At 40.8% G+C, this 11184-nt stretch overlaps 1 pseudogene; it reads right to left on the reverse strand.

The window, feature by feature from the left end:
- Nucleotides 1-9239: 9239 nt before the first annotated feature.
- Nucleotides 9240-10882, reverse strand: LOC116545741 (annotated as a pseudogene).
- Between the last annotated feature and the right edge of the window lie 302 nt (nucleotides 10883-11184).

Consider the following 11184-nt stretch of genomic DNA (forward strand, 5'->3'; position numbering starts at 1 on the left):
GAGATAGCATGGGGAGAAATGCCAGATATAGGTGAAGGGGAGGAAGGCAGCAAAGCACACTGCCATGTGTGTACCTATGCAACAATCTAGCATGTTCTTCATATGTACCCCAAAACCTAAAATGCAATTAAAAAAAAAGAAACAAACAAACCAAAAAGGTACAAACGGTTATGAACCACTGCCATAACGCCCACCCAAAGAATATTGTAACTGGTCCCAAAGGTCAGTTCTTAGGGCTTTTTCCATATCGAATATAGGCATAAGACTGTAGCAAGTGGCAGTTCAGTACAAAGCAATTTTGAAGTGACCAATTCCCTTGAAAATATGAGCCTGGAACAGAAATACTTATTGTAAGACCTGAGATTACAAGAGACTTCAGAGATCAATCAGGGAAGCCAAGGACATTGCAAAAGAAAGTACTGTGGATTTCTGTTTTGAATTTGAATCCAAACAATATTCTTTACTGGAGAGCAGATGTTCAGAAGGAACCGGGAATAGTGAGTTCAAACAAGAATGTCCCTTGCTTTGTGTTCAACACACACAAAACAAACAAACGAAGGCCTTGAGGGACTATTCTCTTTGTGACTGTTCTCTCCAGGTGACATGAAACAAACACAGCCTCCCACACCAACAGAGCTGTGCCTTGTGGGCTCCAGAGTGCTCTGCAACGCGTGGGTAGCCAGCATTCCAGCCTATCAGGCCCAATAGACTAAACAACTCCAGAGAGAGGGGGTGGTGGTGTATTGCATTGTACCCTGAGATGCTGCTTTCACAAAATGCAAAGGCCCCTTGATATAAAGCCTTTTATCAATAAACTCAATTCAAACGAGAATCCATCAAATTTCAAGCAGGTTTTTTTTTTAATCTCATAACAAGTCTATGTACCTTGTTTTTCACAAGGTCTATTGTCTAACTTTCTATGTGTTTCTTCCATCAGGCTGTTTCTTGCATCACTTTTTGAGTATATAGATATTCAGAGGACTGGCGTGAATAGTCTATGAACAGAAACTAAATTACAATACACCTGGAGAGTTCAGAAAGAAAAATAACAGTGGTCAGAATGGTTTCTTCTGAGAAAAACTAAGGAAGTGTCTAAAAAGCCCTGTAGTATTGACAGTCCTCATAGGAACCTTAGGGCTACCTCACCTTGGGAAAATCACCTCAGCTCTCAAACTCTCAGTGTCCTTATTAAGAAATATTTTTCAAAAGCAAATAGGATAAAGTTAAGTTTGGAAGCCATGAAGGGTCTGGAATTTCACCCTAGCAAACTAACAAGTGAGCCTACCTTAGTGTTATTTACATGTGCTGAGAGAATACAAGAGACTTCAGGGTCAGAGAAAAGACCGTTTACACTCACAGCAAAAGCAGGAGCTAGAGCAATATCTCGCTCTATTTCCCCAATGTGATGGAACCAGAGGTTACCTGCATGTGCATGGGGTGTATCACAGAAAAGAAAACCTGAAATTAGGAAAATCTGATCATTTATGGGGCTACTGATGACCTGCCCATCCTCCTCTCTAAAGGGGGAGATTACTCATTACCTTGGAATGGAAGCAAATCTTCTCTGGGGAGGGCATGAGAAGTTCTTTATCTTTATTACTTTCAGATGTCTCCAGAGAGAGAGGGACAGAGACATCTCCAAGCTTTGTTATCTTGGAATGTCTCCTTAAATGAACATTGGCTACAAATGCCTTTGCTCAGGGGGCCTGGACCATGCAAAAACATGACAAATCCATGGATAAGTGCTTCCCAGTAGTCACATACTTACTTAAAACCCCCAAAGCCTCCCCACTGCAGCTAGACAGAGACATCCAGCCCTGATTGGTCATGGCCTAAGAGGCCTACTTGATAGGGTACCCATATATCTTTCAAATCTCATCTCATTCATTCTCCACTAGGCTCCTGCCACAGATGTGCCCCTTGGACATACCAAGTTCATTTTCACCTCAGAGTCCTTGAACTTGCTACCCCTTCTATCTGGAATAGTATTCCATGGGCCCTGCCTTGAGTGACTTCTTATTCTCATCTAGGACACATCTAGCCCAATTGTCACCTCCCCAGAGAAGCCTCTCTCAGCACCAATTGAGGTCCCTCCCATCACATCACTTCATTGTCTTCAGGACCCCATTATTATCTTCTGCTTACTTCTCTGTTTTGTCTGCCTGCCCCTGCAAAAAGGTAAGTCCTACGAGAATAGAGAACTTGATTTTGGACTCAATTTTTAATCTGGTAGCTAGAATAGTACCTGGCTTATTTCAGTAAATATCTGTTAAATAAATGTTGAATATGTAACGTGGGGGATGCTCCTAGCTTCTCATGGAAGCCTAGGTAATATAATGAACGTAAGCATGCCTTGTAAACTGCAGGAAGAATACAAGGGAAATGTATTAATATTAACATTGAGTCCAACCATGTAGGCACTGAGGTGAAAACATGATGTAAACGTTCACCCTGCCTTATCCTCCCACAGTCATCAATTTACTCCAGAACATAGCGTTCTCTGGCAAAAAAACATTCTTCTTCCTGAGCTCTAGACTTATACATCCAAATCTAGACATCTCTGTCCCATATCCCACTGACATTTCCAGCTCAATGTGTCCAAAATGCAGCTCAGCATGTTTCCTTCTAGCATTAGTTTATCTGCACTAAAAGCAGCCCTTTTATTCAATCACACGAACTAGAAACCTGGTAGATTTCTTACATCCCTCCCCTTGCCTTCCTTACCCCTCATGTCAGTCATTCACACTTGCTGATCTACTTTTCAAATATTTCTGGGCTCCATTCCCTCCTTCCCTCTCTCATTTGAGCCTTCATGTTTTCTTCTCTTGGACAAGTGTGATAGCTTTATTTATTTATTTAGAGACAGAGTTTTGCTTTTGTCACCCAGGCTGGAGTGTAATGACACAATCTCCGCTCACTGCAACCTCCACCTCCCAGGTTGAAGTGATTCTTCCACCTCAGCCTCCTGAGTAGCTAGGATTACGGGCACAGGCCATGATGCCTGGCTATTTTTTGTATTTTACAGAGAGACAGAGTTTCACCATGTTGGCCAGGCTGGCCTGGAACTCCTGACCTCAGATAATCTGCCTGGCTCAGCCTCCATGTTGGGATTACAGATGTGAGCCACCACGTGCACAGCTAACAGTTTTTTAATTAGTTTCCCTGCATTCAGTCTTGGACCTCACCAGTATAGTCTCTTTTCTTATTAAATCAAATACACACTCTAATATGCTGCAGAGGTTTCTTCATGATCTGGCACCTGAAAAATTCCTTTCCTCATCCCTTGGCCTTCCTCATCTCACACCTTGTACTCCAGCAGCATGGATCTGCTTCTGCTCCCTGTTCTTGTTTGACTTCTGCTCCTTTGCTTGTGCTATGTCCCCAGCCTGAAAAGCCTTGAGCCCCTGCCTCTCCTACACACTCATTTTCACCTCTTTAGGCACAGCTTCGCTTTCCCAGGAGGCCGGCCCTGGATGAATCACAACCCTTCTTTATTCTGGGGCGGTGCCTTGCATTTGCACTCCCTGGATGTGTCTCAAGCACTGCACTCACACTGTGTTGTGATTTTCTGTTTGCACATCCGCTTTGTCCGCTGTACTCTCCTGCTCTGTGAAAGCCTACATCCGCATTATCTTTTAATCTCCAACATCTAACCTGTTACATGACATAATAGGTGCTCAACTAATATTTTTTCAAAGAAATAAGGAGGAAAGAAGGCTAGGAGGAAAGAGAGGAAAAAAAACAGGGAGGAAGAATCACTTGTATATTGAAAAAATATAACTTTCAAATACAACAGTCTAGTTAAATAAGATGATAAGAAAATAGAAACACAAACACTTTGATTCTGTCTTGGTTAAAATGGAAAGAAACTGTAGGTCAGTATCAATTCGATATCTTGAGAGCAAAATCCTATTACATCATGTACTAGTTATTAATAGAGAGGTAGGCTAAAAAATGTTTTTATTCCAGTAATCTCTGTAATACAAAGCGAAATCAGATAGGAGAGAAAATATAGTATTTTTATTTGAATTATATGAGCCATGACCATTGCTGTGTTTCCTAAAAAGAATCAAGAAGCTTCTTAAGAAATTCACAAGTTCATTATGTGCTTTTCTTTCTGTAATGGTCCTAAAAGTTAAAAGCAAATGTTCTGGAACATAAACTTTAATCTCAACGTATGTAAAACAGAGATTGTTTATTTAATCTATAGAATACATTTGTTTCAGGGACTGGAATTTGCTGGCTTAAGTTGTAAATTAACCCTAATCTGATTCATCATTATATAAATTGTATATTTGTTCATTACAGAAGTATTTTTTCATTACCAAAAATTATTGAGGCTCCTGGATCTAGCTTTTCTCTCTGCCAGTATATGCATAATAAAAATAAGAAGCTCCCATAGCAGACTCAACCCCAAACATGATGAAAAGTTTAGTTTCCTTGAAAACATATTCTCCCTTTTCTCAACCACACATTATTATCATGGATCCAGGTTTCTAAAGTATATTGTTAAGGTCCAGTCTTTGTGGTCTCTGGATAGAAATTTCTTTCAGAGTCTGTAAGACTTCATTTATTTTTTAAACTTTTTTAAATGGAAAAAATAACACAAATAATCTCTACTTTACTATGCCCTGAATTTCCCAAACATCAGGAACAATTTGAAGCTGCTACTTCATCCTATTTTCCATTTCAGTAATATTTTCCCCTTTCCTTTTAAGAGATTAAGGTTATTTTCTATTTCATGACTTGGCTGCTAATAACCAGACATTTAAGGGCAGATTCCAGAGAAAGGCTACAAGGCCTGGGAGTAGGAGGTCCACATTCACTGTCTAATTACAGCTCGTGCTCGACTTACAACCACGATTGGGACCGGCAGACTGGTCGTAACACGATTTGGTCGTAAGTTGAGTAGGCTATATGTACAGTTGAAATGGTACACTCGGAGATGGTAGTGCTGCTGGAAGCTGGTCCGCACTGTCGTCCGCCAAGCTGGGCAACGTGTGTGCTGCCAGACGCGGAGCAGTCGTGGCTAGCGATTGTGGTCGTAAAGTCGAATGGTTGCATAGGTCGTAAGTTGATCAATACCTGTATATCATGATGTACCCAAATGAAGTCACTTCTTTCCAAGAAGCATGACCATGTGATAGCCTAACTATTAGAGGAACAGATAAATGTGACACCTTTGCAACCTGTGTGAAGGTGAGTGCTGAACTTGGCAACCTATAGGAAGCAGAACTTGACTCTGTGGAAGGTTCCCACTGTGGTCAGAATATTTATGTCCTCCCAAAATTTGTGTGTTGAAACCTAACTCTCAAGGTGATGGTACAGGTATTGATTGACTTACGACCTATGCAACTTACAACCATTCGACTTTACGACCACAATCGCTAGCCACGACCGCTCCGCGTCTGGCAGCGCAAACGTTGCCCAGCTGGGCGGAGGACAGCGCGGACCAGCTTCCGGCAGCACTACCATCTCCGTGTGCACCATTTCAACGTTATCCCAGACTCGGCACAGCAATTTGTGTTTTGTGTCTTGGATATTTTTCATCAAACCCCTCCCAATAAATTTCTTACACATTTCGAAGCAATGGACCCAAACATCGAACGATTTGCAAGGATGGAACGGATGGCGCACCACGTGTTTCGTCCGTATTGCGAAATTTATGAAGAAAAAAAGAAACATACAATTCAGACAAAGCTCACCATGTTTATGAAAAAACCAACTCCGGTAACCCCAACTGCTGCCTCGGATGACGACATCAACGATCCGCAGCCAAGCACCAGCGGCCAATGAAATGTTTTGTACATGTTTATAGATTTTGATACGTTTTGCAATTGGGAAAATGTTTCCTATGGTATTTTATACACCTGTATTTTGTATTTTTGTATGCACCTGTATTTTGTAATTTTGTATGTTTTGCAAATATTAAACCAGTTGTACTGGTAATGCAGTGTTTTACTTAAACCTGACGAATGTAAAAATAAGAAACAAAATGGTGTAGAGATGATATGAATGGCATAAAATGAACAAAGAAAATTATGATATATGACAATAATGAAAGAAAATTATGATAAAATATGACTTAAAGATTTTTATACCATCATTTCACTGTACTGTACATACGTATAGCCTACTCAACTTATGACCAAATCGTGTTACAACCGGTCTGTCGGAACCAATCGTGGTTGTAAGTCGAGCACTAGCTGTATTAGGAGGTGGGGCCTTTTGGAGGTAATTAGTTTATGAGAGCACCATCCTCATTAATGGGATTAGTGCCCTTATAAAAAAGCTTGAGGAGCAATGGAAAAAGGACTCTCTGTTTAATAAAGGGTGCTAGGAGAACTGGCTAACTATATGCAGAAAACTGAAAGTGGACCCCTTCCTTACATCTTACACAAAAATTAACACAAGATGGATTAAAGAGTTAAATGTGAAACCCAAAACTATACAAAACCCTAGAAGAAAATCTAGGCAATACCATTCAGGACATAGACATGGGCAAAGATTTCTTGAAAATGTCAAAAGCAATTGCAACAAAAGCAAAAATTGACAAATGGAATCTAATTAAACTAAAGAACTTCTGCACAACAAAAGAAACTATCACCAGAGTGAAGAGACAACCTACAGAAAGAAAACTTTTGCAATCTATCCATCTGACAAACATCTAATGATTAGAATCTACAAGGAACTTAAACAAATTTACAAGAAAAAACAAACAAACAACCCAATTAAAAAGCGGGCAAAGGACATGAACAGACACTTCTCAAAAGAAGACATTTATGAGATCAACAAACATGAAAAAAAGCTCAACATCACTATCACTGATCATTAGAGAAATGCAAATTAAACCCACAATGAGATACCATCTCATGCCAGTCAAAATGGCAATTATTAAAAAGTCAAGAAATAACAGATGCTGGCAAAGCTGTGGAAAAATAGGAACACTTTTATAATATACAGTTGGTGGGAATGTAAATTAGTTCAACCATTGTGGAAGACAGTGTGGTGATTCCTAAAAGACCTAGAACCAGAAATATCATTTGACCCAGCAATTCCATTACTGGGTATACACCCAAAGGAATATGAATTATTCTATTGTAAAGATACATGCACACATATGTTTGTTGCAGCACTATTCATAATAGCAAATACACGACATCAACCCAAATGGCCATCAATGGTAGACTGGAAAAAGAAAATGTGGTACATGTACACCATGGAATACTATGCAGTCATAACAATAAATGAGATCATGTCCTTTGCAGAGACATGGATGGAGCTGGAAGCCATTATCCTCAGCAAACTAACAGAGGAACAGAAAATCAAACACTGCATGTTCTCACTTATAAGTGGGAGCTGAACAGTGAGAACACATGGACCCAGAGAGGGGAATAACACACACTGGGGCCTGTTGGCAGGGGTGTGGAGTGGGTGGGGAGAGGGAGAGCATCAGGATAAATGCCTAATGCATACCAGGCTTTATACCTAGGTGATAGGTGCAGCAAATCACTATGGCACGTTTACCTATATAACAAACCTGCACATCCTGCACATGCATTCTGGGACTTAAAATATTTTTTTTTAAAAGTACCCAAGTTTTTATAACCCAACTTTATTGAGACATAATTTACATACAGTAAGTTCTACATATTTGAAATATCCAGTAGATGACTTTTGACAAAGATATAAAATATTTTAACCTCCTTCATTCCCCTTTACAGTCAATCTCCCTTTCCCTCCCCACTCCAGGCAACCACTCATCTGATTGCTCTCCCTATAGGTTAACCTTGCCTGTTCTAGAATTTCATAATTAGAATCATACAGTATGTGCCCTTTTGTGTTTAACACGTCTCACTGAGCACAATGTGAGATTCACTCACACTGCATGCATCAGTAGGTTCCTTTACCACAATTTACTTATTATCCTCTTGATTGACATAAGGGTTCCTGAGAATTTTTGGCTAAATAAAGCTCTTTTGAATGTTATTGGAGTAGGTTTTTTTTTTTTTTTTTTTAGCAGAATCTTGCTCTGTCATCCAGGCTGGAGTGCAGTGTCACAATCTCAGCTCATTGCAATCTCTGTCTTCTGGGTTCAAGCAGTTCTCATACCTCAGCCTACCTAGTAGCTGGGACTACAGGGGTGCATCACCACACCTGGCTAATCTTTTTTCTTTTTGGATTTTTAGCAGGGATGTGGTTTCACCATGTTGGCCAGGCTGGTCTCGAACTCCTGACCTCAGGTGATCCACCCTCCTTAGCCTGCCAAAGTGCTGGGATTACAGGCATGAGCCACAGCACCTGGCCTGGACTAGAATTTTTAAGAACATTCGTTTCCATTTCTCTTGGGTAGATACCTCAGGATGGAACTGCAGAATTATCTCATAAGTTTATAATCAACTTCACAAGAAACCCGATGTTTTCAAATCAGGTGACTCCGTATTAAACACACAACAACAACAACATACAAGAGAGTCACTTGTGCCATGTCCACAGCAACACTGCGTGTTGCTTGGTATTTGAATTTAAGCCATTTTACTGGGGGTGAAAGTGGTATCTCATTGTAGTTTTACCTGCATTTTCCTGATGACTTAATATTTCTGAGAATATGATCCTGCGACTTTTGGCCATTCTTATATCTTCTTTGTGAAGCATCATTTCAAATCTTTTGCCCATATTACGGTTGTCTTCTTGAGTTTTCATTGTTCTTTATATACTTTGTATACAAGTCCTTTCTTAGATATATGATAAAATTACTTTCTTTTTGTCAAAAAAACAGGGTGGCTTGAGAGGACCTGCGTGCCCTTTCCATCTTCCTTCCCATGAGTACACAGTAACAAGGCCCCATCTGTGAGGAGCAGGCCCTCATCAGACATTGAATCTGCTGGTGACTTGACCTTGGACTTCCCAGCCTTCAGAAATGTGAGCAATAAATGACTCAGTCTGCACTAATTTATTACAGCAGCCCAAACAGACCAAGACAGTTTGGTAGGTGAGTGACATGGCTGTTCTGTGCTACGATGAGCTCAGACACCAAAAGGCAGATGGCAGGCTTCTTGCTGTGCGTTTATGTCCATTAGATGACCAGCCACAGTTATAGCAATGATAGGCTATTCAGTTGGAAATGGCCTTAACAACAACAACGACAAAAAGCCAGCTGCATTTCTAAGAACTCACCTCTCTAGTAGGAAAAAAGGATTAGCCTTACCATTCTCTCCTAGAATTAGTAGATTTTTTTAATTAAACTTTTTTAATGGGTCTCAAAATTCTGTGACAAATTTTTGGTCAAGTTGCTTTCATTAAAAAGTACTGATTTTAAAAACTAATAACTTAAAACTGCCACACACAAAAAAGAAAACCAAAGTCGTCCACAAAACATTCCTTTCCTCCTGAAGGTTTTACAATACATTGTTGTCATTATTCAGCCTTTTATTACTAAACTTAAATGGCCAATTGAAACAAACAGTTCTGAGACCGTTCTTCCACTGCTGATTAAGACCGGTGCAGCCGGTCTTAGGGATAATATTCATTTAGCCTTCTGAGCTTTCTAGGTTGACCTGGGGACCTTGCCAGCTCCAGCAGCCTTCTTGTCCACTGCTTTGATGACACCCACAGCAACTGTCCATCTCATATCACTAACAGCAAAGTGACCCAGAGGTGGATATTCTGAGAAGCTCTCAACAAGCAAGGGCTTGCCAGGAACCACATCAATGATGGCAGCATCACCGGGCTTCGAGAATTTCGGGCCAGCTTCCAGCTTTTTACCAGAACGGTGATCAATCTTTCCCTTCAGCTCAGCACACTTGCATGCAATGTGAGCCGTGTGGCAATCCAGTACAGGGGCATAGGCAGCACTGATTTGGCCTGGACGGTTCGGGATAATCACCTGAGCAATGAAGCCAGCTGCTTCCATCAGTGGATTGTTCTTGCTGTCACCAGCAACGTTGCCATGACAAACATCCTTGACAGACACATTCTTGACATTGAATCCCACATTGTTCCCAGAAGAAACGTCACTCAAAGCTTCATGGTGCATTTCGACAGAGTTTTCTTCAGTTGTAACGCTGACTGGAGCAAAGGTGACCACCATACCAGGTTTGAGAACACCAGTCTCTACTCAGCCAACAGGAACAGAACCAATACCACCAAATTTGTAGACCTCCTGGAGAGGCAGGTGCAAGGGCTTGTCAGTTGGATGAGTTGGTGGTAGGATGCAGTCCAGAGCCTCAGGCAGCGGGTTCCACTGGCATTGCCACCCTTTCAAGTGGCTTTCCATCCTTTGAATCAAGGCATGTTAACACTTGGCTCCAGCATGTTGTCACGATTCCAACCAGAAATTGGCACAAATGCTACTGTGTTGGAGTTGTAGCATTTTCCTAATGTAAGTGCTGACTTCCTATTTCCTCATATCTCTTCTAAGTGTTGGGTGGCTCAGTGGAATCCATTTTGTTAGCACCAACAATTAGTTGTTTCATCCCTAGTGTGTAAGCCAGAAGGGTGTGCTTTCAGGTCTGCCCATTCTTGGAGATACCAGCTTCAAATTCACCAACACCATGGACAACAATGAAAACAGCACAGTCAGCCTGAGGTGTCCCTATAGTCATGTTTTTGATGAAGTGTCTGCGTCCTGAGGCATCAATGATAGTCATGCAGTACTTACTAATCTCGAATTTCCACCAGGAGATATCAATGGTGATACCATGTTCACACTCAGCTTTCAGCTTATCCAAGACCCAGGCATACTTGAAGGAGCCCTTTCTCATTGCAGCAGCCTCCTTCTCAAATTTTTTCAATGGTTCTTTTGTTGATGCCACCACATTTGTAGAGCAGATGGCTCCAGTGGATCATTTGGGCAAGTGGTGGACTTGTCCAAATTTACATGTCCAATGACAACAATGTTGATATGAGTCTCTTCCTTTCCATTTTGGCTTTTAGGGGTAGTTTTCACCACACCAGCTGCAAAAAAGAGGATTAGTTAAAAAAAAAAAAAAAAAAAAGAGGATTAGTAGATTTTAAAGGTGTCTTTGAGATGTCTCCTAGGGTTAAGAGTAAGAATAATATATTATTGCCTGTAGTTTATTAGGCACTTACTGTATGCTGCACATTTTACATTTATTTTCTATGTGAATCCCCCCCAGTAACCTACTGAGTATTATTGTTCTTGTTTTACCAGAAGGGTAAGGT

This window comes from Sapajus apella, unplaced genomic scaffold (assembly GCF_009761245.1).
Source record: "Sapajus apella isolate SASKATOON/1434 unplaced genomic scaffold, GSC_monkey_1.0 scaffold354, whole genome shotgun sequence".
NCBI lineage: Eukaryota > Metazoa > Chordata > Mammalia > Primates > Cebidae > Sapajus > Sapajus apella.